The 21426-nt window shown below is 36.7% G+C and overlaps 1 protein-coding gene across 4 annotated transcripts in view; it reads right to left on the minus strand.

Annotated features, from left to right (window-relative positions):
- The window catches only part of LOC121875024 (cholesterol transporter ABCA5-like), a gene marked incomplete at its 3' end in the record, with an annotated part of 115291 nt that overhangs the window by 84471 nt on the left and 9394 nt on the right, over positions 1-21426 (minus strand). For all 4 annotated transcript variants that reach the window (XM_042379376.1, XM_042379377.1, XM_042379379.1 and 1 more), the window contains 2 exon segments: positions 7005-7174; positions 17058-17256.

A 21426-nucleotide genomic window follows, 5' to 3' on the forward strand; every position in this document is an offset into this window, starting at 1 on the left:
GCTGTGACGTTTATTCTTACTTGTAATGAAATATTCTAATACTCTAATGTGTCTTATAAATGAAGAAAATAAAACATAAAACTATAAAATACGACAAATTAAGAACATCGGTACATGTGGGAAGTGAATTTGTGTTGAGGCTGCACTGTGCTGCACTGTACTGCACTGTGCTGTATTGTATTGTGCTGTAATGTGCTGTACTGTCATGTGTGAATGAATTACCTTGTCTTGTTTCACTTCTTACTCGAGTTCGAAACTAGGGATTCATTTTACACGAGCTGTTGTGAGAGGCCGGCAAGACAGGCCGAGTCACTTAGCTGAGACCTGCCTCGCCGCTGTTACCTGTCCACTCTGTGAGTAAGTGTAATAATAATATATATGTATATACTGTTCTGGAGTGTGTTTAGTAAAGAAGAGGTATACTTAACTGATGTTACAAGTTAATAGTTTAGTTAGTATGAAACTAAGGACATGTTCAATCCTTCAGCTTTATATGTGTGGAGTGGTGGAGTTGCTGCAGTGTGGTGACCTGTGTGGCCTGCCCTAGCTAGCTGGTGTAGCGTGTTACCTCGCTAGTATTTGTGTGTGCCACTGGCCCACTACAGCAACTTTTCAACATAGTGCTCACACCCTCGATGATGAGGGCAGCCTCCAGTGTAACCTAACCAGGCCCCACCTCTACCAGCCGTGATTCATATTCTGTATGGTCTCCTTAATATGCTGCCACCATTCTTACTTTAATATTGTTAATACATTTTTGTTTTTATACTTATCTTATTTTATTTTGCCTTTGGTACAATCATTCATAGTTGAGGGATAAATGCAGAATTAATCATAATTCGTGTGAAGATCTAACAACCTTTAACAAATACCTTGACCTGATGTACTACTTTCATCTAATTTAGGAATGTTCAAACCAACTTATATAGTGTAAGAATTTATGTTATGTAAACACTTGTGTAAAAATATAGTCTATGGACCTTAATATGTGTGTTAGCAATTAATGTTAAGACTTAAAGAATACGGGAGAGTCAACCTGGCGGGTTGACCAAGGTGAAGGACTGGAGGGTTGCCTCACCCTCGGAGAAAGACGCTCCAACTACAATCCCGTACCCTCCCAGTTTGATTTTCAGCCTTTTGTGGGGTACACTGTGAAAAGCCTTGGCAAAATAAAGGTAAATATTGTCGATATTACCACCCCATTCCAGAATATGGGTCCAAATATCCAATACCTTGAGCAATTGTGTTAAGCAGAAGCCCCCAGCATAAAACCGTGTTGGCAATCCTTTACAAGGTTGTTTCATAGTAGAAGTTCCATCACGGCATCTCTAATAAAACTCTCAAGTACTTTACATATTATGCTGGTCAGGCTCACCGTCTACAGTTGTTCGTGGAGTAACGATCGCCCTTCTTGAAGATAGGACTCACATAAGCCATCTTCCAATCACTGGGGACCTTTTGTTCATCCAGGCATTTACAGAACAGGATCTTCAGGGGCTCGGCAAGCTCGTTGCTCAACTCTCTTAGCACTCTAGGATGCACCATGTCAGGATCAGGACTCTTATGGACCTTTAGCTTTGACAGTTTATTTCTTATACCCTCTTCTGTGAACACAATGTGGGTCAGTGCTGTGTCGAACCGTCTGTCCTCAAACGCAGGAATGTTAGTTGCATCCTCTCTTGTGAACACGAGGAAAAGAAGCTGTTCAATGTCCTCAGCTTTATCCTGGTCAGAATCTGCGTAATTACCATCTTCAGGCCTCAGGTCTGATACAGCTACTCGCGTTTTTAATTTCGACTTTGCATAGCGGTAAAACGCCTTTGGGTTTGACTTGACCTCGCTTGCAACCAGCCTCTGGAACTCCATTTCAGCCCTTCTAGACTATCTTTGCTTGGTTTCTGGCTCTTGCATACATCCTCCTGTCTTGCTCATCATTTGACCCAACCCACGTCTTGGATTTCTGGGTTTCCTTCATAACTTTGTCGACCGCCACATGGTTCATGTGTAGGGATCCCCTCGTATTCCTAGAGGCACTGGGTTTGGTCTTGGGTATATATTTATCACCACTTAATAAATACTATACTAGTGTATTTATCACCACTTAATAAATACTATACTAGTGTATTTATCACCACTTAATAAATACTATAGTTGTGTATTTATCACCACTTAATAAATACTATAGTAATGTATTTATCACCACTTAATAAATACTATAGTAATGTATTTATCACCACTTAATAAATACTATAGTAGTGTATTTATCACCACTTAATAAATACTGTACAGGTTGTACCTCTCTAGTCCGGCAACCTCGGGACCTGACCGGTGCCGGACCATGGAAATTCACCCTTTTCCTGGATAGATAGTGACTTGTGCTTATGCTTGGAAGCACTAGCACCACTTTCTCTGCGTCATGGTCTCTTTGAAGACATATTGAAGGGTTAAATGTCGTATAGTGGCTTCTCAAATTTCGCGAGTTTTTAATTCTTAACGTATTTTATTGGAACACACAAAAAAATAAATAAATAAAAATTTTGACGGCGGAAACTTGAATTTCGATGGGTTTGAACGGCCCGCCAACGTGCAGACGACGTGCATAATCGTGTAAACAGCGTCATTTCTCTTTTGTACAAAAGATTCATTATTGTTTATTACTGAATGTCTTTTTTATTGAATTAATGTTTATGTGTGCAAAATGAGCAATACAATTCATTAATAATACGTAGAAAATTAAAACACACGAGGAAATGACACAGCATTGTATTCGTTGATTACAAAACCAGTGACTGACTGGTTCTACATATAAAACTGAAGAAAATAAGACCTTGACTGTAGCTGTAGTAAAATTAATATGGTTGTTTTAAGTAATGTTATTTAATGTTAATAAATGGAACAATAGAATTAGCTAACGATAATGGTAAAGAAAAAGAGAGATCGCATATGTAAGTGCGCATGCGCACACGTGAAAACATATCGTCATTACTTTACATAAGAATATGAAAGCAACACTTATTTACTGTTCATATATATTTTAATTAATGTTTCTGAATTTGTTTTTATTGAATTAATGTACGTGTGTGCAAAATTAACAATACAATTTATTAATAATACGTGGAATATTAGAGGAGACGAGACGGCTGCCGGCATTGTTTATGTTAAAGCTTACGAAACCAGTGACTGATTGGTTCTACATATAAAACTGAAGAAAATAAGACCCTGATTTTAGCTGTAGTAAAATTAATGTAAAAAATGAATATGGTTGCTTGAAGTACCTGTAATGTTATTTAATGTTAATAAATGGAACAATATAAGTAGCTAACCATTAATGGTAAAAAAAAAGTGAGACTGCTCGTATGTAAGTGCGCACATGTGAAAATATATCGTCATTACTCTACATAAGAATATGAAAGCAACACTTATTTACTGCTCATATATATTGAAGGGTTAAATGTTGTACTCTGTATAGACAAGCAGAGAGAGAGAGAGAGAGAGAGAGAGAGAGCAGCCGAACTGCCGGATGTAAACAAACCTTAATTTCCCGCGGCTTTGTTGTTGTTTTTTTTACGAGGATTAGCCCACCCGGGCATAGGTCACTGACCCACATTGGAGCCTGAGGGGCAAAAATTTAATACTCCTGTAATAATAATAATAATTCAGATAAGTAAAAAAAGAAAAAGAAAAAAAAAAGTTGCCTATCTATCTATTGGACAAACTAAAATCGTTCCGGACCACGGGAGTTTCCGGACCACAGAATGCCGGACTATAGAGGTACAACCTGTAGTAGTGTATTTATCACCACTTAATAAATACTTTAGTAGTGTATTTATCACCACTTAGTATAGTAAAGTATAGTTGTTTCATAGTAGAAGTTCCATCGTGGTATCTCTAATAAAACTCTCAAGTGCTTTACATATTATGCTGGTCAGGCTCACCGGTCTACAGTTGTTCGTGGAGTGACGATCGGCCTTCTTGAAGATAGGACTCACATAAGCCATTTTCCAATCACTGGGGACCTTTTGTTCATCCAGGCATTTACAAAACAGGATCTTCAGGGGCTCTACAAATTTGTTACACAGTTCTCTTGAGACTCTGGGGTGCATCATATCTGGCCCGGGACGCTTGTGAATCTTTCGCTTTGACAGTTAAAACCTTATAACTTCAAACGAAAACACAATATGTCATAACGTCTTTTCTCAAAAGCAGGAAGATTTTTCACATCCTCTATGGTGAACACTGATGAAAAGAAGCTGTTCAATGCCTCTGCCGTATCCTGGTCAGAATCTGCATAACTGCCAACTTCAAGCCTCAGGTCCAATATGCCTACTTGCATTTTTAATTTCGACTTTGCATAGCGGTAAAAAGCCACTGGGTTTGACTTGACCTCACTAGCAATCTGCCTCTGGAACTCTTTTTCAGCCCCTCTACACTCTGCCTTTGCCTGGATCCTGGATCTGGTACACATCCTCCTGTCCTGCTCATCATTTATCCTAACCTACGTCTCAAAATCCTGAGCTTTCTTCATAACTTTGTCGACCGCCGCATGGGTCATGTGTAGTGGTCACCTTGTATTCCTGGAGGCACTGGGATTGGTCTTGGGTATTATACTGAACTGTACTGTACTGTTCTGTACTGCACTGTGCTGTACTGTAGTATGCTGTACTATACTGTATTGTACTATACTATATTGTCCTATTGTACTATATACAGTACAGCACAGTACTGTACTGTACAGTACTGTGCTGTGATGTACTGTGCTGTACTGTACTGTGCTGCACTGTAATGTACTGTACTGTAGTGTACTGTACTGCACTGTACTGTTCTTTAATGCACTGTTCTGTAGTGTACTGTACTGTACTGTGCTGTGCTGTGCTATACTGCGCTGTGCTATACTGTACTGTACTGCTGTGCTGTACTGTTCTGTGCTGCAATGTAATGTACTGTACTGTAGTGTGCTGTACTGCACTGTACTGTTCTTTAATGCACTGTTCTGTAGTGTACTGTACTGTACTGTGCTGTGCTGTACTGTACTGCGCTGTGCTATACTGTACTGTACTGCTGTGCTGTACTGTTCTGTGCTGCAATGTAATGTACTGTACTATAGTGTATTGTACTGTACTGTAGTGTACTGTACTGTTCTATAGTGTACTGTAGAGTACTGTAGTGTAGTGTACTGTATTGTAGCATACTGTACTGTAATGTACTGTACTGTAGTGTACTGTAGTATACTGTACTGCACAGTAGTGTACTGTACTGTACTGTAATGTACTGTGCTGTAATGTACTGTACTGTTCTGCACTGTATTGTACTGCAATGTACTGTAGTGTACTGTACTGTTCTGTAGTGTACTGTACTGTAGTGTACTGTACTGTAGTGTACTGTAGTGTACTGTTCTGCTCTGTACTGTACTGCAGTGTACTGTACTGTACTGTTCTGTACTGTACTGTTCTGTACTGTACTGTAGTGTACTGTACTGCACAGTAGTGTACTGTACTGTACTGTAATGTACTGTGCTGTAATGTACTGTGCTGTAATGTACTGTACTGTTCTGCACTGTATTGTACTGCAATGTACTGTAGTGTACTGTACTGTTCTGTAGTGTACTGTACTGTAGTGTACTGTACTGTAGTGTACTGTTCTGTTCTGTACTGTTCTGTTCTGTACTGTACTGTAGTGTACTGTACTGTACTGTACTGTTCTGTACTGTACTGTTCTGTACTGTACTGTAGTGTAGTGTACTGTAGTGTAGTGTACTGTAGTGTAGTGTACTGTAGTGTAGTGTAGTGTACTGTAGTGTAGTGTACTATAGTGTAGTGTACTATAGTGTAGTGTACTATAGTGTAGTGTACTATAGTGTAGTGTACTATAGTGTAGTGCAGTAGTGTACTGTACTGTAGTGTACTGTACTGTAGTGTAGTGTACTGCACTGTTCTATAGTGTACTGTACTGCAGTACTGAAGTGTACTGTACTGTATTGTAGTGTACTGTACTGTACTGTACTGTACTGTAGTGTACTGTAGTGTAGTGTACTGCACTGTTCTATAGTGTACTGTAGAGTAGTGTACTGTAGTGTACTGTAATTGTACTGTACTGTTCTATAGTGTACTGTACTGTACTGTAGTGTAGTGTACTGTAGTGTACTGTAGTGTAGTACTGTACTGTACTGTACTGTAGTGTAGTGTACTGTACTGTTTCTAGTGTACTGTACCAGTGTACTGTAGTGTAGTATACTGTACTGTACTGTACTGTAGTGTAGTACTGAACTGTTCTATAGTGTACTGTACTGTAGTGTAATTGTGGTGGTGTGTACTGTACTGTACTGTACTGGTGTAGTGTACTGAACTGTTCTATAGTGTACTGTACTGTAGTGTACTGTGCAGTGCACTGTACTGTACTGTACTGTACAGTGTACTGTACTGTACTGTACTGTAGAGTAGTGTACTGTAGTAACTGTACTGTACTGTACTGTACTGCACTGTTCTATAGTGTACTGTACTGTCACTGTTCTATAGTGTACTGTAGTGTAGTGTACTGCACTGTTCTATAGTGTACTGTACTGTACTGTACTGTAGTGTAGTGTACTGCACTGTTCTATAGTGTACTGTACTGTAGTGTGTACTGTAGTGTAATGTACTGTAGTGTAATGTACTGTAGTATACTGTACTGTAGTGTAGTGTAGTGTACTGCACTGTTCTATAGTGTACTGTAGTGTAGTGTACTGTACTGTAGTGTCATGTACTGTAGTGAAGTGTAGTGTACTGTACTGTTCTATAGTGTACTGTACTGTACTGTAGTGTACTGTAGTGTACTGTAGTGTAGTGTACTGCACTGTTCTGTAGTGTACTGCAACTGTAGTGTACTGTACTGTAGTGTAGTGTACTGCACTGTAGTGTACTGTACTGTAGTGTAGTGTACTGCACTGTTCTATAGTGTACTGTACTGTAGTGTAGTGTACTGCACTGTTCTATAGTGTACTGTACACAGAAGCATCAAGGCTAACATACCTCAGTGTTATTAGCTGGCACAACATGTAGGTGTGATGCATTGAGTGCTGGGAGGCTGCGGAGGAGTGGTGCCTCACGTGTGGTACACCAATAGGGTCGTAATGCTCGTCCTTAATTGACATACGAATGATGGCCAGTATCATGATCCAGTAGAGAGGCATTAAGAACTCCTGAAAAGATAAATGATGTCATATTATTTTTACAGTCATAGAAGTTTTGAATTAAATTATTATGATCTTGTCTCAGACTTCACTACCGGTTTGAGCAGCCGGTCACAGACAGAGAGACACGTGAACAGAAGGTCAACCCTAAGCTGAATGAACTGCAGTCAAACTTTCCTGAATCTCTGATGAACAAATACTCCTGATTCTAAACATTTTTGTCCACCTAAACCTGAACTTGAACTCATAGCCTACACCACTGAAGCAGAGATCAGCCTGGTAGTAAACCCTTAAATAATGTGAGGCTTAGGTTAATGAAGACCCAAACTGTGATGTTCACCTCCAGGAACTTATAGGAGCTAAAATTACCAAAAAACAAAGAATAACTCACTCCATAACACATTTACTTCCCACATATACTCTTTATTTGTCATATTTTATAGTTTCATATTTTATTTATTTCTAAGCCACAATCCCTAAGATTTGTTCACAACTTTATAGTTTCATTACAAGTTAACAACATATGTGGCGGCGGGCGTGGTGAGTTGGTTCACATAGTTTCTAGCCAAGACCATGGCTAGAACCACTTACACACACACATACACACCTATGTTCCTCATTGGTCTTATTTTATAGTTTTATATTTTATTTATTTCTAAGCCACATCGTTTATATAGAGTGGAGTAAGTGTTAAGGAAGCCGTGCCCGGAGTCAGCTGGATGATATGCCAGTCAGCTGTGGCCTGGAGAGATGGTAATGCATGTTGCCATTGTTAAATATAATGAAACTATAAAAGTTGTGGATAAATCATTTCAATACTTTAATGTGACTTAGAATAAAGAAAATATAATATAAAACTATAAAATAAGAAATATGAAGAGCACGGGTGTGTTGAACTGTCCCGTACAACAGTAGAGACAACTCTCAGCCGGTAATGGAAGAAGTTGTCACACGCACGTACACAATCTACCTTGTTCCCATGCAACCCCCAGTGCACCAAGGAGGGGCGAGGGCTGCGTAGTTTAAGGGTTTACTGTACACGGCTGGTTGTGTGTACATCAGGTTGATATGTGACCAGTCTCACAAAAGTCAGCCTCTACATATTTATTACTGTACATGTAGGGGACAGCTTCTGGACCCTACAACAACTGACACACAACACTCGGTACTGATGTAGTGCCAGTTCAGATTTGTTTATAAAAAATGGACACTCCCAGGGACTCAATGCAAATTAATCAAGTGCAATCAACAGCAATTTTTTTTAATATAATAAACCTTCAATTTGCATAGAATCTTTTTGCAAAGTTTAACTTAAAGACATTCAGTTAATTATGAGCCTTTCTTGGTGTACACGATCAAAGACAAAAGATGTGTCGCGGTTTTGACCAAAGATTAAATATAACTCGTGAAACATTATGAGAGCCTCCTACCACAAGGCAGAGCGCATATGTTTTCACTAACATTCACGACACAACTTTTGCCTTGAGTGTGTACAAGCGTTGAGGGTGGTGGTCAAATGGCCAGAGGCTTGGCATGGTTGTTAACCACACTCTAACTTTGTCACACTTTTGGACAAATGTTGACTACAGTTCAACTGGTGACATCATAAAACATAAATAATCAAATTCCCCAATAAACAGCATGTACAGTGAGTTCTGCTGCGCGTGATTTGATAACGCGAATTTGCTCTAGCGCGATTTATGAATTAGGAACGATATTTGCTCTTGGCGGCTTGTTTGCTATAAGCGATTTTTTGCTTACTATTTCTCCAATTTTGTGGTATTAACTGTGAATATAGTAAAGAAGAATATCAACAAAGTTCTGGTGATAGAATTCCGGTGATGATCGTAAAAAAAAGGATATAACACTTGACTCGATTTTATCAACCTCAAAATCACCCTTCTCCCCCATCAAGTAAAGTGTTACATTTACTGTATGATTTCATTATTAGATATGAATGTAACATTTATTTAGACTGTGCTATCCTTTGTGTTAGGCTAACTACTAAATTTTTCGATTTCGAGTAATCTGCACCTAACCTATTTTTCTCCATAAGCCCTGTTATTTCTATTACGCGAATTTCTATAACACGATATTTTACAAGAACACAATTATCGCGTTATAGCAGAACTACCTGTACTGTAAATCCTTGTTTAATGAATGTACAGTTTTCAATATTAAATAATTTCTATAGTGAAGAACAGTTAAAATATGGTGACTCATCTCTTCACTACAGTAAAGAGTGCTGACCGACCACTTTCCTGGCCTATAAGACACACGGCCATATATCTCACACTGCTATTTTAAAAGATTTTTTTTATTTTTTATTAATACAATTCATAAAATATTCTGGAAGTCGATTTCATCTCATTAACCAGGCTACTGTTAATAAAGTACAGTATATATAGTCCAGGCTACTGTTAATAAAGTACAGTATATATAGTCAGGCTACTGTTAATAAGTACAGTATATATAGTCAGGCTACTGTTAATAAGTACGAGTATATATAGTCCAGGCTACTGTTAATAAAGTGCAGTATATATAGTCCAGGCTACTGTGTAAAGATAATTATATATAGTCCAGGCTACTGTTAATAAAGATCATTATATATAGTCAGGCTACTGTTAATAAAAGTACAGTATATATAGTCCAGGCTACTGTTAATAAGAAGTACAGTATATATATGAGTCAGGCTACTGTTAATAAAGTGCAGTATATATAGTCAGGCTATAATAAAGATCGGTATATATAGTCCAGGCTACTGTTAATAAAATTACAGTATATATAGTCAGGCTACTGTTAATAAAGTACAGTATATAGGTCAGGCTACTGTTAATAAGGAATCAGTATATAGTCAAGGCTACTGTTAATAAAGTACAGTATATAGTCAGGCTACTGTTAATAAAGTACAGTATATATAGTTCGGGCTACTGTGGCAAATTTTTGGTATATATAGTCCAGGCTACTGTTAATAAAGATCAGTATATATAGTCAGGCTACTGTTAATAAAGATAGTATATATAGTCCAAGGCTACTGTTAATAAAGATCAGTATATATGGTCAGGCTACTGTTAATAAAAGATCAGTATATATGGTCAGGCTACTGTTAATAAAATTACCAGTATATATAGTCAGAGCTACTGTTAATAAAAATTACAGTATATATAGTCAGGCTACTGTTAATAAAAGTACAGTATATATAGTCAGACTACTGTTAATAAAGATCATTATATATAGTCCAGGCTACTGTTAATAAAGATCAGTATATATAGTCGAGCTACTGTTAATAAAGTACAGTATATATAGTCAGGCTACTGTTAATAAAGTACAGTATATAGTCCAGGCTACTGACCAATAAAATTGCAGTATATATAGTCCAGGCTACTGTTGTAAAGATCGTATATATAGTCCAGGCTACTGTTAATAAAATTACAGTATATATAGTCCAGGCTACTGTTAATAAAGATCAGTATATATAATTGAGGCTACTGTTAATAGAAGTACAGTATATATAGTCCAGGCTACTGTTAATAAAGATCAATGTATAGCATAGTCAGGCTACTGTTAATAAAGATCGGTATATATAGTCAGGCTAACTGTTAATAAAGTGCAGTATATATAATAGTCCAGGCTACTTAATTAATAAGATCAGCATATATAGTCCAGGCTACTGTTAATAAAGATCCAGTATATATAGTCCGGGCTACTGTTAATAAAGTACAGTATATATAGTCCAGGCTGCTGTTATAAAGATCAGTATATATAGTCAGGCTACTGTTAATAAAAGATCGGTATATATAGTCAGGCTACTGTTAATAAAGATCAGTATATATAGTCCAGGCTACTGTTAATAAAGATCAGTAAATATAGTCGGGCTACTGTTAATAGATCAGTATATATAGTCCAGGCTACTGTTAATAGATCAGTATATATGGTCAGGCTACTGTTAATAAAGATCCGGTATCTATAGTCCGACTGCTGTTAATAAAGTACGGTATATATAGTCCAGGCTACTGTTAACAAAGATCAGTATAGTCAGGCTACTGTTATTAAAATTTTATTATATATGGTCAGGCTACTGTTAATAAAGATCGAGTATATATATAATTGGGCTACTGTTAATAAAGATCAGTATATATAGTCAGGCTACTGTTAATAAAAGAATTACAGTATATATAGTCAAGGCTACTGTTAATAAAGATCAGTATATGGTCCAGGCTACTGTTAAATAAAGATCAATATATAGTCAGGCTACTGTTAACTAAAACACAGTATATATAGTCAAGGCTACTGTTAATAAAAATTACGGTATATATAGTCGAATACTGTAAATAAAGATCGGTATATATAGTCAGGCTACTGTTAATAAAGTACGTATATATGGTCCAGGCTACTGTTAATAAAGATCAGTATATATGGTCAGGCTACTGTTAATAAAGTACAGTATATATAATTACGGCTACTGTTAGCGTAAAGTCGGTATATATAGTCCAGGCTACTGTTAGCTAAAGATCGTATATATAGTCCGGGCTACTGTTAATAAGTACGAGTATATATATAGTCAGGCTACTGTTAATATAGATCGTATATATAGTCAGGCTACTGTTAATAAGAAGATCAGTATATATAGTCCAGGCTACTGTTAATAAAAGTACATTATATATAGTCGGGCTACTGTTACGTAAAGATCAGTATATATAGTCCAGGCTACTGTTAATAAATTACAATATATATAGGTCAGGCTACTGTTAATAAAGATCAGTATATATAGTCAGGCTACTGTGTAAAGATCGTATATATAGTCAGGCTACTGTTAATAAGTACAGTATTATATATAGTCAGGCTACTGTTAATAAAGATCAGTATATATAGTCAGGCTACTGTTAATAAAGATCATTATATATAGTCCAGGCTGCTATTTAATAAAATTACAGTATATATAGTCAGGCTACTGTTAATAAAAGTACAGTATATATAGTCGAAGGCTACTGTTAATAAAGATCAGTATATATAGTCCAGGCTACTGGTAATAAGATCAGTATATATATATAGTCAGACTGCATTAATAAAATTTACAGTATATATAGTCGAATACTGTTAATAAAAGATCAGTATATATAGTCCAGGCTACTGTTAATAAAAGATCATTATATATAGTCAGGCTACTGTTAATAAAGTACAATATATATAGTCCAGGCTACTGTTAATAAAGATCAGTATATATGGTCAGGCTACTGTTAATAGTACAGTATATGGTCAGGCTACTGTTAATAAAGATCAGTATATATAGTCAGGCTACTGTTAATAAAAATTTTAGTATATATGGTCAGGCTACTGTTAATAAAGATCGAGTATATATAGTCCAAATACTGTTAATAAAGTACAGTATATATAGTCAGGCTACTGTTAATAAGATCAGTATATATAGTCCAGGCTACTGTTAATAAAGATCAGTATATATAGTCCAGGCTGCATTAATAAAATGCAGTATATATAGTCAGGCTACTGTTAATAAAATTCAGTGTATATAGTCCAGGCTACTGTTAATAAAGATCAGTATATAGTCAGGCTACCATTGGCAAAAGTACAGTATATATAGTCCGGGCTGGTAATAAAAGTACAGTATATATAAGGTCAGGCTACTGTTAATAAAGATCAGTATATATAGTCAGGCTACTGTTAATAAAGTACAGTATATATAGTCCAGGCTACACTGTTAATAAAGATCAGTATATATAGTCCAGGCTACTGTTAATAAAGTACAGTATATATAGTCCAGGCTACTGTTAATAAAGATCAGTATATATAGTCCAGGCTACTGTTAATAAAGGTATTATATATAGTCCAGGCTACTGTTAATAAAGATCAGTATATATAGTCCAGGCTACTGTTAATAAAGATCAGTATATATAGTCCAGGCTACTGTTAATAAAGTACAGTATATATAGTCCAGGCTACTGTTAATAAGATCAGTATATATAGTTGGGCTACTGTTAATTACAGTATATATAGTCCAGGCTACTGTTAATAAGATCAGTATATATAGTCAGGCTACTGTTAATAAAGTACAGTATATGCATATAGTCCAGGCTACTGTTAATAAGATCAGTATATATAGTCAGGCTGTTAATAGAATCAGTATATATAGTCGAGGCTACTCGCTAATAAAGATCGGTATATGCAGGTCCGAGGCTACATTAATAAAGTAAAGTATATATAGTCAGGCTACTGGTAATAGAATCAGTATATATAGTCCGGGCTACTGTTAATAAAGATCAGTATATATAGTCCAGGCTACTGTTAATAAAATTACAGTATATATATAGTCCAGGCTACTGTTAATAAAGATCAGTATATATAGTCAGGCTACTGTTAATAAGAAGTACAGTATATATAGTCCAGGCTACTGTTAATAAGTACAGTATATATATAGTCAGGCTACTGTTAATAAGATCGATATATATAATTGAGCTACGTAATAAAATTTTGATATATATAGTCAGGCTACTGTTAATAAAGATCAGTATATATAGTCAGGCTACTGTTAATAAGATCAGTATATATAGTCCAGGCTACTGTTAATAAGAAATTACAGTATATATATAGTCCAGGCTACTGTTAATAAAATTGCAGTATATATAGTCCAGGCTACTGTTAATAAGATCAGTATATATAGTCAGGCTACTGTTAATAAAGATCAGTATATATAATTAGAGCTACTGTTGACCAAAGATCAGTATATAGTCAGGCTACTGTTAATAAAATTACAGTATATAGTCAGGCTACTGTTAATGAAGATCGGTATATATGGTCGAGGCTACTGTTAATAAAGATCAGTATATATAGTCCGGGCTACTGTTAATAGAAGCGCAGTATATATAGTCAGGCTACTGTTAATAAAGAATCGGTATATATAATTGAGGCTACTGTTAATAAAGATCAGTATATATAGTCAGGCTACTGTTAATAGATCAGTATATATAGTCCAGGCTACTGGTAATAAAGTACGATATATATGGTCGGGCTACTGTTAATAAGAATCGGTATATATGGTCAGGCTACTGTTAATGAAATTACGATATATATGGTCAGGCTACTGTTAATAAGATCGTATATATGGTCAGGCTACTGTTAATAAGATAGTATATATAGTCGAGCTGCTGTTAATAAGAGTACAGTATATATAGTCCGGGCTACTGTTGGCAAGATCGGTATATATATAGTCCAGGCTACTGTTAATAAAGATCAGTATATATAATAGTCCAGGCTACTGTTAATGAAATGCAGTATATATAATTCCAGGCTACTGTTAATAAAGATCAGTATATATAGTCAGGCTACTGTTAATAAAGATCAGTATATATAGTCAGGCTACTGTTAATAAGTACAGTATATATATAGTCAGGCTACTGTTAATAAGATCAGTATATATAGTCAGGCTACTGTTAATAAAGAAATTACAGTATATATAGTCGAGCTACTGTTAATAAAGTACAGGTATATATAGTCAGCTACTGTTAATAAAGATCAGTATATATAGTCCAGGCTACTGTTAATAAAGTACAGTATATATAGTCAGGCTACTGTTGGTAATAGGAATCAATTATATATAGTCAGGCTACTGTTAATAAAGTACAGTATATATAGTCCAGGCTACTGTTAATGAGATCAGTATATATAGTCCAGGCTACTGTTAATAAAGATCAGTATATATAGTCCAGGCTACTGTTAATAAAATTACAGTATATATAGTCCAGGCTACTGTTAATAAAGTACAGTATATATAGTCCAGGCTACTGTTAATAAAGATCAGTATATATAGTCCAGGCTACTGTTAATAAGTACAGTATATATAGTCAGGCTACTTGTTAATAAAGATCGGTATATATAGTCAGGCTACTATTGGCAGGTACAGTATATAGTCCAGGCTACCTGTTAATAAGATCGAGTATATATAGTCCAAAATTAATAAAGATCGATATATATAGTCGGGCTACTGTTAATAAAATGGTATATATATAGTCAGGCTACTGTTAATAAAGATCAGTATATATGGTCAGGCTACTGTAATAAAGTACAGTATATATAGTCAGGCTACTGTTAATAAAAGATCGGTATATATATAGTCCAGGCTACTGTTAATAAAGATCAGTATATATAGTCCAGGCTACTGTTAATAAAGTACAGTATATATATAGTCCAGGCTGCTGTTAATAAAGATCGGTATATATAGTCCAGGCTGCATATTAATAAGTACAGTATATATAGTCCAGAGCTACTGTTAATAAGATCGTATATATAGTCAGGTTACTGTTAATGAAATTACAGTATATAGTCAGGCTACAATGGCAAAGATCAGTATATATGAGTCAGGCTACTGTTAATAAAGTACAGTATATATAGTCAGGCTACTGTTAATAAAATTACAGTATATATATAGTCCAGGCTACTGTTAATAAAATTACAGTATATATAGTCGAGCTACTGTTAATAAAGATCAGTATATATAGTCCAGGCTACTGTTAATAAAATTACAGTATATATAGTCCAGGCTACTGTTAATAAAGATCAGTATATATAGTCCAGGCTACTGTTAATAAAGTACAGTATATATAGTCCAGGCTACTGTTAATAAAGATCAGTATATATAGTCCAGGCTACTGTTAATAAAGTAAAGTATATATATAGTCCAGGCAAAATAAGATCTGAACACAAAAATATTACAATAGAATTTGTTGTGCCTCAACATATTTCTGTAAGGTCCTCATGACAATATACTTAAACTCCTAAGGAATCCTAAAGTGGGAAATATGACTAATTTACATAACTCACATATAGCAGCCAAGTACAGTACAGTACAGGATGTTCTTTGTTCCCTCGGCTCTCTAGCACACATTAGGCTAATAAAGGCGTGTACACTATTATTCAAAACACATCAGTATTTATAGTACCCATGAAAAACACATTTATAGAATTACATACAGTGTGGTGTTGTATACAGTATTCATTATGGATTTTTTATCATATATTCTTATGATCAGCATAGAAAAAAATGTACAGCTACATAAATATTGATGACCACAAGGACCAGTTCAAACATCAAGGGTTAAAAGTTAAAGATCAACAGGAAATTGAAAATGCCGTTACTGCAGGGTGCTTGGCCTTCACTGTTGTTCAAGAAAGATGTAAATGCATACAGAGTTTACTATCCTTTTACAGCGACAACAACCTGTAAGATGTGAAAATTCATACCTATTTATGACATTTTAATTGAAGTACGACCAGTAAGTCATTTAAAGACAAACAAAATTCCTGGATCATTACAATACAGTGACTAACACCTAAAGCCTAAGGGTAAGAGTTATAGAGACATGTGGTCTTATCGTCTACACTCATTATTATGACTAACACATCACAACAATGACATGACACGGTTGACCAAGCTTAATCGTCGTCAAAATCTCTCCACAGTGAATAGGTGCAACCAGATCTCCAACATTCTTCACAAACAGAAGTGCAAGATAAGCTGTACTTGCGGAAAGTGCAACGCCTAGTGCTACAGTCATTCTTACAATTGCAGCAGATCACATTAAAAAACTCTGGTGGCTTATCTACCTATTTGGGCAGATACAACAGACCAACCCTATTCCTCAAGGTTTAGGTGGTGACTCTGTCTTTCCAGTCCGTGATATGGAAGTAAACACGGTGGCTGTGGTATTTGGCAGCAGATGAAATAGGAGGGAGGGACTGTGGCTCTACTTGTGTCTGCTCCTTGCCACCTTCTTGTGGAATTGTCTTCAGCGTAGATGATCTGGCAGGGGGAGGAACAACAAGCCAGCAGTACTGGTAGAGGGAGAGGACAATATATGAAGTGAAACACAATAAATGTTACCGTGAGAGTCTTGCGTTTATCCCTCATCTTGAGAGTCAGGTTGCGGATAAGGAGAGCCTTCAACTGGTCCATAAAGCTTCCCTTCCCAACACTGTTGGTGAGGTGTACACCATCGTCACCACACGTCCATGCCAACTGAGATCTTCCACTGTCTCCTCCATCTGGCTCAGGATAAGTCATTTCCATTCATAAAGATAACCTGAAATACATAAAGAGCATTAATTATCATTTACCTATAATATAATGATAGCACTTAACTGTACTGTACTGCATTGTACTGTACTGTATTGACTGTACTGTACTGTTATGTACTGCACTGTACTGTATTGTGACTGTACTGTATGTACTGTACTGCTATGTACTGTACTGTACTGAACTATTATGTACTGTACTGTAATGTACTGCATGGTACTGTAATGTACAGCCCTGTACTGCACTGTACTGTAATGTACTGCCCTGTACTGTAATGCACTGTACTACACTGTACTGTATTGCACTGTACTGCACTGTACTGTAATTTACTGCCCTGTAATGCACTGTACTGTAATGTACTGCATTGTAATGTACTACACTGTACTGTAATGCACTGTACTGTAATATACTGCACTGCAATGCACTATACTGTAATGTACTGTACTGCACTGTAAAGTACTGTTCTGTACTGCACTGTAATGCACTGTACTGCATTGTAATGAACTGTACTATACTGCACTGTAGTGTATTGTACTGTACTGCACTGTACTGTTTTGTTACTGGACTGTACTGTATTGTACCGTATTGCATTGTACTGGACTAGTGTATTGTACTCTACTGTACTGTACTGTATTGTACTATACTGCACTGTATCATACTATATTGCACTGTACTGTACTATACTGCACTTTATTGCACTGCACTGTACTGTACTGTACTATCATCATTATCATTATTATATTATTATCATAGAGGAGGAGGTAAGCATCCATTAATCAAATATTTTAAATAAATTACAGTTATTTCAACCAAAGTAAAGACAGCTCCAGTTTAAGGCTTTAAAGGAACATCTAATGCTTCTGTTGGCAGGTAATGCTGCTGGAAGTATCAAGAGTTAGCTCATCCTTGTGTACCACTCTGAGAATCCAAGGACTTTCAAGGGTTAAGCCAATCCTAGGTTACCCAACTAACTGAATCATCTCTCTAGTAATGTTAAGAGTTGAATACCTGCCCAAGAACACAACGTTCTTCCTACAGCCTATGGCTCAAGGTGTGATTGCCAGCTTGAAGACATACAGTACCATTTACTTATAACATTCAAACAATTTATAGCAGCCATTGATGGAGAGGATCAGCAATCATTAGGAGAATTTGGGAAGAAGTTTAACATCATGAATGCTGTGGAAAACATTGCTGACTCCTAGGATGAGGTGAAAACTACAACAATAAATGGTGTGTGGAAGAACATCTGGCCAGGGGACGTGGATCAGGATGGTGTGGTTGAGTTGTTGGAGTCACACAGAGTAGATCAGTCAAATGAGGTTCTGATGTTGATGGAACGAAGTGAGGAAGAGGAGTACAGCATATAGAAGTTCTAACTACAGTCCGTGAATTGACAACAAGTTTTGGCTGAAGGGATTACTCTAATGGAAGAACTGGTGCACAACTTTGAGACTATGGATCCAGATTGTGAATGTGGCCTCAAGTTTACAAGAGGCATGGAGAACCTCGTGAACAGCTACAAGGAGCTGTACACTGTGCCGTCAGTGACAGACCACATTGGACAAGTTCTTTGCCCCAAGACCACAGCCAGCAGCAAATGGTGATGATGATCCACAAGGAGAGGCAGGAGTGACCCACCATCTCCCTCCCAGTAACTCCAATTGTACCACCTCACCTAACTCAGCTCTCAACATCATTTATGGTAAGTTAAATTCTTTAGTTCTGTTCATTTATTATCATGTTACATCGTGAATGAATCATTGTATGTGGTTAAAACCGTCTAACTGCCTATTCTTGTGTTATGTTATTGGGTCACAAAAATTTCGGAGGAACGCATATCAACTTATATAATGGGAGTCAATGGAAAAAATGGTTTATAATACAGAATTTCACAATACGGAAAGATTATCAGGAGTGGAACCCTTCTGTAACCTGGGAAGCCTGTATGTGCAGTTGTATTTCACACTATGCTATGTACAGTATAGTGATCCCTCGGTTAACGAAATTTTGGTTAATGAATTACCTTCCATAAGATTCTTCACGCCCGGTTAACGAGCATTCCCTCGGTCTTAATTCTCTGAGCACCCCTCAACATGTTTCGCTTGCTCACAGATATCGTTTAGTCCGCCAATACATTATTAATCGGTTCTGGGGGCTTGAAATTCGCCCCACTATTTTAGTAAATAAAAAAGTTTGTACTATTTAATAATTTATAAGTCTTTATATTAAAATTTTTAGTCATTTTAACAATTATTTAACATAATTGAAGTACTGTACAGAAACTAGTTTTTAGTCGTAAAACTGCCCTTGACTCTCCCAGCAAGGGCATCAGTCTCTGTATCTCTTTTCAGTGGAGGTAACATCTTGCTTCAGACTCTCTTCAACATAAACAATTTTTCCTTTTTACACAAAATTATTAGTAATTTGAAATTTATTTCTTGATGATATATAGCGCCCAGTGCAGTGTTGACTTAAAGGAAATATTCATTATTTACAGCAATTAAACTTAAAATTTTTAGTGCTGAAATTGTTTTGAATCAGCATAGGTCCCCAGAAATCGAAGCGATTTCCAATCCAGGTAAAACAAATTAGAAACATGAAGAAGGCGTTAGAACAAATATTAGCCAGCAAATAATATGGCATATAGAGCATCAACTGTGTCAACAATTCTTTCACAGAAAAGACAAACTAAAAGTGAAAGTGAGAGACAAATCTACAAAGAGTGTTTAAGGTAGATCCTAATATCAGAAACAGAGGTTACTTCTCAGCATCTGGATTAGGGAAAAAACAAATGAAAAATTGATTCAGTTTCTGCTGAATTTATTTGTGAAAAGAGCCAGGGAGAAATTCGCTTTGTTTAAAGCAGATCAACCTGGTTCTTCAGGCACAAGTTTGAAGAGTTTAGGGGCAGCAAAGACTGGTTCGAAAAAATTTAAGAAAAAGTGACATTTTTAGTGTTGTTAGCAGGCATGGTGGGGCTGCCGAATTGCTTTGATATGGAAGGAGCAACCAAAATTTTTAGTGGACTTTAAGAGACTGGTGGATGAAAATTATCTTCACAGCAAGTGTTCAATGTATGGATGAAACTGGGCTGTTCTGGAAAAAAAATGCCCAAAGAACATTCATCTCACCAGAGATGAAGCCTCTTTACCTGGGCATAAACCCATGAAGACCGTCTCCTCTGTTGCTTGGTGCCAATGCTTCGGGGATTACCGGCTAGAAGCCTATGTATCTACCACTCTGAAAACCCCAGGGTGTTCCAAGCAACGAAGTGGTGAGGGCGGCTTGGAGGTTTATTGGAGATCCAACCATAAGGCATGGGTGACAAGACAGCTCTTTAATGAATGGCTGTTGAGGTGTTTTGCCCCTTCTGTCAAGAGCTACCTAACACCAATAAACTCCCTTTAAAGGTCTTCTCCTCATGGATAATGCCCTGGTCTTGACCTCAACTTGCCTTTGGAGTCTCGAATTTGACTGTCAAAGTGTTATTTTGCCTCCCAACACTACATCAATCAGCACAGCCAATGGACCAGGAATGTGATCAACCCTTCAAGAAGTTATTACATGAAAATGTTCCAGGAGGTGTCATCAGAGGAACTTCCACTGATCCTGAACTAACACTGAGACAGTTCTGAAGACGCAATTCAGCATCCTGGAGGCTGCAGCGTCAGTGTGTCCTCTGTGGAATTCTCCATTAGATCCTCAATTCTGAATAGAAAGCACTGTGGCCATCAGTAGTCCATGATTTTGAGGATTTGAGGAAGAAACAAAGTTGGACCAGGAGATTATGTCCATTGGTCAGTCGTGGGCCTTTGAAGTGGAAGGGATGATGTGGAAGAGCTTGTGATGTCTCGCAGTGAACTTCTCTGATGACGAGCAACTGGATGGAATGTTGTTAGAGGCTGACAGTGGTGAGGAGGAAGGAAATTGATGACCATATGTCTACTTCAGATTTAAAAGATGTTGTTCTTTTCTGGGAGATGTTCAAAAACTGGCTTCAAGGCGCCCAGATGTGGGAAAATATGAACTAACTTTGTGTCATGTTGAGACACAATAGTCTTCTTCAAACATAAATTAATGGTGAGCAGGAGAGATGCCCCACAGACCACAAATGACACTTTTTTCAGTAAAAGGCAGAGGAACAAGATCTTCAGCCCTCAGCCTTCCACTTCAA

The sequence above is a fragment of the Homarus americanus genome, unplaced genomic scaffold, assembly GCF_018991925.1.
Source record: "Homarus americanus isolate GMGI-L3 unplaced genomic scaffold, GMGI_Hamer_2.0 scaffold7732, whole genome shotgun sequence".
In the NCBI taxonomy this organism is placed as follows: domain Eukaryota; kingdom Metazoa; phylum Arthropoda; class Malacostraca; order Decapoda; family Nephropidae; genus Homarus; species Homarus americanus.